The sequence below is a fragment of the Electrona antarctica genome, assembly GCF_951216825.1.
Source record: "Electrona antarctica genome assembly, chromosome: 15".
In the NCBI taxonomy this organism is placed as follows: domain Eukaryota; kingdom Metazoa; phylum Chordata; class Actinopteri; order Myctophiformes; family Myctophidae; genus Electrona; species Electrona antarctica.
In genome coordinates, this window is record NC_136796.1 from 44,464,456 (window position 1) to 44,470,182 (window position 5,727).

The 5,727-nt window shown below is 52.2% G+C and overlaps 1 pseudogene across 1 annotated transcript; it reads left to right on the forward strand.

Moving 5' to 3' along the window:
- Nucleotides 1-710: 710 nt before the first annotated feature.
- LOC306938111 (beta-1,3-galactosyl-O-glycosyl-glycoprotein beta-1,6-N-acetylglucosaminyltransferase 3-like) lies at nt 711-2,713 on the forward strand (annotated as a pseudogene). The gene is made up of 2 exons: nt 711-1,772; nt 2,661-2,713. The product of its transcript is annotated as a beta-1,3-galactosyl-O-glycosyl-glycoprotein beta-1,6-N-acetylglucosaminyltransferase 3-like (transcript).
- Nucleotides 2,714-5,727: the final 3,014 nt, after the last annotated feature.

Sequence of the window (5,727 nt, forward strand, 5' to 3'; positions counted from 1 at the left end):
ACATGTATACTGATCTTCCAGACTGACGGAGGAGATTGAAGATTTGTTTAAAGTGGATTTTTGCTTGTTCTGACTGGCGGTCATTTGTGCCGGAGTGGAGGATGATGTTCTTGATGGTGGAGGGGAGTGAGGCGAGCAGACCGGGAAGTTTATCGAGGAGTTGTGCTGTGGAGGCGCCGGGAAAACTATGTGTAATTGCGTTAATAAAACGGATATGTTTCATTTGGCTGTCGCCAATGATGACCGTGGTAGGAATTATCAACAGGAGGGGTGGGGGGGCATCATCATGCAGTGAGGGGGGTCCAGTTGGTGGAGTGTCGCTGATTGAGGGGGACGGAGTGGTGGGTTTCTGTAACGGCATCGTAATAGGCCGTCGATGCGACCCTCCCCGCCGCTGGATCAGAACGTCCTCGCTGTTCCTCTAAGCCCCGGGATCTAGACGAGACGGTTACCCTTCGTCTCCCCCCCATTCACGAGGGTGCAAGACCAAAAATTACACCCTCGGCCAGCTCCACTCCTGGTCCATGGACGTCGATCCCCCGGATAAATCATGGGAAGAAGCCCCCCCCACACACCCCCCCTCCCATACCATTAAACAACTCATTTTCTATTTTAGATATGCATGAGTTCCCCCCACTATACCCAGCCGCCCCGTCCAACGACCCACTGCCTAGCCCATCATCTAGGCAGTGGGATGGAAGTTTAGCAAAATGATCAAATGTGTTCTACTCAGTCTGGTGTTCTTCATTGCTATGGTGTTTGTTTATTCCACCTGCTACAAGACCAGCGAGTTGGTGGCGAGTGTGGTGAGTCAGAATACCGCAAGAATACTTGGAGGACCCGCCAGATTACCGGGAGAATACTGGGAGGACCTGACGGTCTGCTCGGCCATAATCCGCGGAGAGCTCATGGGCAAGAAGGACGAGATTGCTCGACTTCTAAGGCCTCGGGAGAGACTATCGGAGGAGTTCTATCGCGGCGCGACAACGGACTGCGACGCGTACAAGGACAAGGGAGGCTTCATCGCAGCGCCGCTCAGCGCAGAAGAGCGAGACTTCCCCATCGCCTACGCCATGACGATTCACGGCGACGTCGAACTGTTCGAGCGACTCCTGCGCACCATCTATCAACCCCAAAACGTTTATTGCGTGCATTTGGACCAGAAGTCACCGGAGGCATTCCAGGAGGCCGTGAGGGCGATCGTGTCCTGTTTCACCAACGTGTTCGTCGCCAGCAAACTAGAAAGTGTGTCCTGGGGAACTTTGTCGATAGCGCAGGCCCATTTAAACTGCATGGACGACCTGCTCAAGTCCCCCGTCGAGTGGAAGTACCTGCTCAACACGTGTGGCTCAGACCTCCCCATCAAGACCAATGCGGAAATGGTTCGGGCGCTGAAGCTGCTCAACGGCTCGACGCCTTCCCAGACCACTTGAAGAACCTCTGGCAGTACCACCACGAAGTCATCGCGAATAACAATGGTTACAGTAATACCATCGCCAGAACGGACATCAGGAAGACACCCCCGCCAATCCCCATGTTCTACGGCAGCTCTTACATCGTGGTCACCAGAGAGTTTGTGAAACACGTGCTGGAGGACGAAGAGGTTCAGAACTTCATGGAGTGGAGCAAGGACACTGTTTCCCCCGAGGAACACCTGTGGGCCAGTCTGAACAGGCTGAGCACCATGCCCGGATCGGTGCCGGCGCACAGCAAGTACCACCGCAATATGATGACCTCCATCGGTCACCTGCAGCACTGGAGCGACGATGCCGGTGATGTAACGAAAGGAAATGTGTCGAGGCGATTCTCATTTCAAAACGTTGAATGGTTCCCAGTTCAATCCCAAAAAAAACACGGGCCGGCCTGGGCCGTGGCTCAGCGGTCCAGGCACCTTGGCTGGTAATCCAGTCTGGCAGTGTGCCGCGGGTTCGACTCCCGATCCCGACGGCCTTTACTGCATGTCACCCCCCCATCTCTCTCCCCATTTCCTGTCGGCAAAAAAAAAACACAGGCCGTGGGTTAAGTAGCACTGGTTTAGATGCCAGGGCAGAATCGCTTGTTTACACAGCATATGAGCAGTCTAAAGTTATTTTCAGATAAGCGGTTCCGTTTTATCTGTGACTGTTTTTTATCTTTTTAATTTTCCAAATCGACACACACATTCCACACCCCCACAGGGAGTGCAGTGCCCGGTGTCGAGTCGGACGGACCCACGGTTCTCCAGAGCCGCCACAAAAGGCCTCTTCCCGGGTTCTGGACAGGGCCCCTGCCCAGGGTCCATATATGGAGCTGGCCTATTCTGACATCATTCTGACATCTGCATAGAGTCCATATTTGGGCATGCCTGACAAAGAACTCCATATATGGTCATAAAAGGGACACAGACATAACTAGAACTGCACTCTGTCGAGTGTGTGTTGTGTTGTGTTGCCTTTGGATTTCCTTTTGGATTTTTGGATAAAGCCTTTCCATAGGAGTATATTTTTATATTTTTCCAAAAAGAATACAAACAGCCAATAGCAGATTACAAGTTATCCCCCTCACTGGGGAAACTTCTGGGAGGAAAAATGGGCAAGCACCGGGGTGAGTTGTCCAGTATTCGCCTGGACCACTAGCCACCAGCTATCCTGCACCATAGACGATGATGTCCACTCGTCCAGGCTCGCATCTCCTGGCCTCTGCTGCCTTTGGTGTCCCGGCAGGCAGAAGATAGAACCCAAATGCAGGAGCCACAAGCAGGAAAGTTCAAATTAACTTATTAATTAAACAAAAGTAAAGCTTACAACAAAGAGTAGCAATGCACTTCAGAAAGAAGGTCTCGTCCCGGCCTGGTGGCCGGGACGAGACCGAGACGTCATCTGGTGGGCGGCCTGGTGGCCGGGACGAGGCAGAGGACACGCCGTCTGGAGGGCGGCCGGGAGGCCAAGATGACGCAAGAGGCAGGGCTGCAGTCTCAGGAGACGAGGACGATGCTGCAGATTCTGGAGACAACCCCAGAGGATGCTGCACACCCAGGAGACGAGGACGATGCTGCAGATTCAGGAGACGGGACCCCTGAGGATACTGCACACCCAGGAGACGAAGACGATGCTGCAGATTCAGGAGACGGGACCCCTGAGGATACTGCACACCCAGGAGACAAAGACGATGCTGCAGATTCAGGAGACGGGACCCCTGAGGATACTGCACACCCAGGAGACGAGGACGATGCTGCAGATTCAGGAGACGGGACCCCTGAGGATACTGCACACCCAGGAGACGAGGACGATGCTGCAGATTCAGGAGACGGGACCCCTGAGGATGCTGCACACCCAGGAGACGAGGACGATGCTGCAGATTCAGGAGACGGGACCCCTGAGGATGCTGCACACCCAGGAGACGAGGACGATGCTGCAGATTCAGGAGACGGGACCCCTGAGGATACTGCACACCCAGGAGACGAGGACGATGCTGCAGATTCAGGAGACGGGACCCCTGAGGATACTGCACACCGAGGAGACGAGGACGATGCTGCAGATTCAGGAGACGGGACCCCTGAGGATACTGCACACCCAGGAGACGAGGGGGCCAATGCCCGGTGCACCTAGCAGCTGAAGGAAGCAGCTGAACAGAATGCCCAGGACCCAAGCTTCCAAGACCTTGGGCTGACATAGGTTACCACTGGAGATGACTGGCAAGGGCTCTGGCAGGTCATTGGCTGATACAGCCGGTGAGGGTGCAGAGGGCGCATGCAGGTTACCAATGGAGGCAGCTGGCTGGAAGGGCCCGTGGATGCTGGGCAACATGGTGCTGGGCAGCAGAGGGCTGGGCAGGCTGGGAGGCGGAGAGCCGGGCAGGCTGGGCGGCGAAGAGCCGGGCAGGCTGGGCGGCAGAGAGCCGGGCAGACCCAAAATACGGGTCTAGGGCCGAAGCTGTGTCAGTGTAGGCTGGCTCAGGGAACATGAGGTCAACAGAGGCGGGTGTTGGACCGACAGGCTGGAGGTAGGGCATTAAGCAACTAGTCGACTAGTTTACTTTTCTTTTTTTTCCCGATTTTGTAGGCCTCAAGATCAGGTAGATTATAGTTATAGTCACCATGTACACAGTTTTTCAATGTACAAATATTTATTTTCAAAAATAAATAAATACAAATAAAAATATTTTTTAATTTATTTTATTTTTTACATAATAGGTAGTTAAACAACTAGTCGACTAGTAAACTAGGCAACTAGTCAACTAGTAAAAATGACTAGAAGTGAATGCCCTAGCTGGAGGCCAACAAACCCAAGCCTGATTGACTGGTGATCAGGCTAGAAAGCAGGCTGGGTGCAAGTGGGTCGAAGAGGAGCAGACTTAGGAGGGCGGCCAACATTATATTCCCACCTGGTTTTGCCACCAGTCTGGCAAAATCAGTGTCCGTCTTCCAATAAATGGCTAGGGAATTAAGAAACACTGGGTCCTCATAAAAATCTTCCCTAGTGACTCCAAAATCCTCCCAAGAAAAAGGAAATGGCCGTCTGTCATGGCTGACCTCCAGCTTGCTTCAAGGTAGCAAAAAGACCAGCCGTCTGCTGCAGGTTCAGACTGGTGAGATCAGAAAAAGCTTGGCTCTGCTGGGTTCAATGTGGCCAGAACATTCTGTCACGGTAGGCAGAAGATAGAACCCAAATGCAGGAGCCACAAGCAGGAAAGTTTAAATGAACGTATTTTCTCTAAAGAAAGAAAATGCAAACTGTTCAAAAGTACAAACGCCCCAAAATCAACAGAATGTCCAAAACTTACAATAACCACAAAGCAGTAAGTCCAAGATGCAAACCTCTAGGCACGACGAAGAATCAGAGACTACAAGGAACATCAGGGAAAACACAAGCTCGTAGATCTGCTATTTTTCAATAGTTAAAAGTATAACATAGGGGCACGGCGGCACAGTTGGTAGTGCTGTCGCCTCACAGCTAGAAGGTCCTGGGTTCGATTCCCGCTCGGGACGCTGTGGGTGCTGTGGGTGCTGGCGGCGTTTCCTCCTCTGCGTCATCAGTGCCCATACCCGAGGCGGGGTTGGCGAAAGGGCCTTTCTGTGTGGAGTTTGCATGTTTTCCCCGTGTCCCCTAGGGTAGGTACCCTCACAAAAAACATGCAGTAATCCTGGTCTCTAAACTGCCTCCCCCTGACCAGCCGGGGCGCCTGATGGAGGGGAAGGAACTGGTTGGAATAACGTGTTCCTTCCACGCGCTACGTCCAACCAGGGAAACTCCCCCCTGTCAGGTGAAAAGGAGCAACTTGGACACTCAGGCATGAAGGAAGCATGAGTTCAAGTCCGTTGCTCTCCCCATGTCCCCCATATATGGGGACTGGTTGGTGGAGGGTGTGTACTAGAGCCCAGGATCACATTAGATAATTGACACAGGGGTGAAAAATGGGTTACAAAATCGTGGGATAAAAATTATTAAAAAAAAAAAAAAAGTATAACATAATGCTTAAAACACCAAAAGGGGTTCCCGCCATGAATGAGTTAAAATCCATAGACTTGGCTGCCCTATACTATGACGTAATCTTCAAAAGCCATGCATTGGATAATAATAATAATTTGCTAGTGAAGGCATCCTTGCTGTTGGTGGGAACCTTGTAACGTTTAAAATCGTTACTTTAACCGTTTCCGTCCATCCGACGTGTCAGCACGTCCTAGGGAATCGAACCGAGGGGTGCATCCGACGTCCTCACACGGCTTAGCGCATCCTCAATGATACGGGG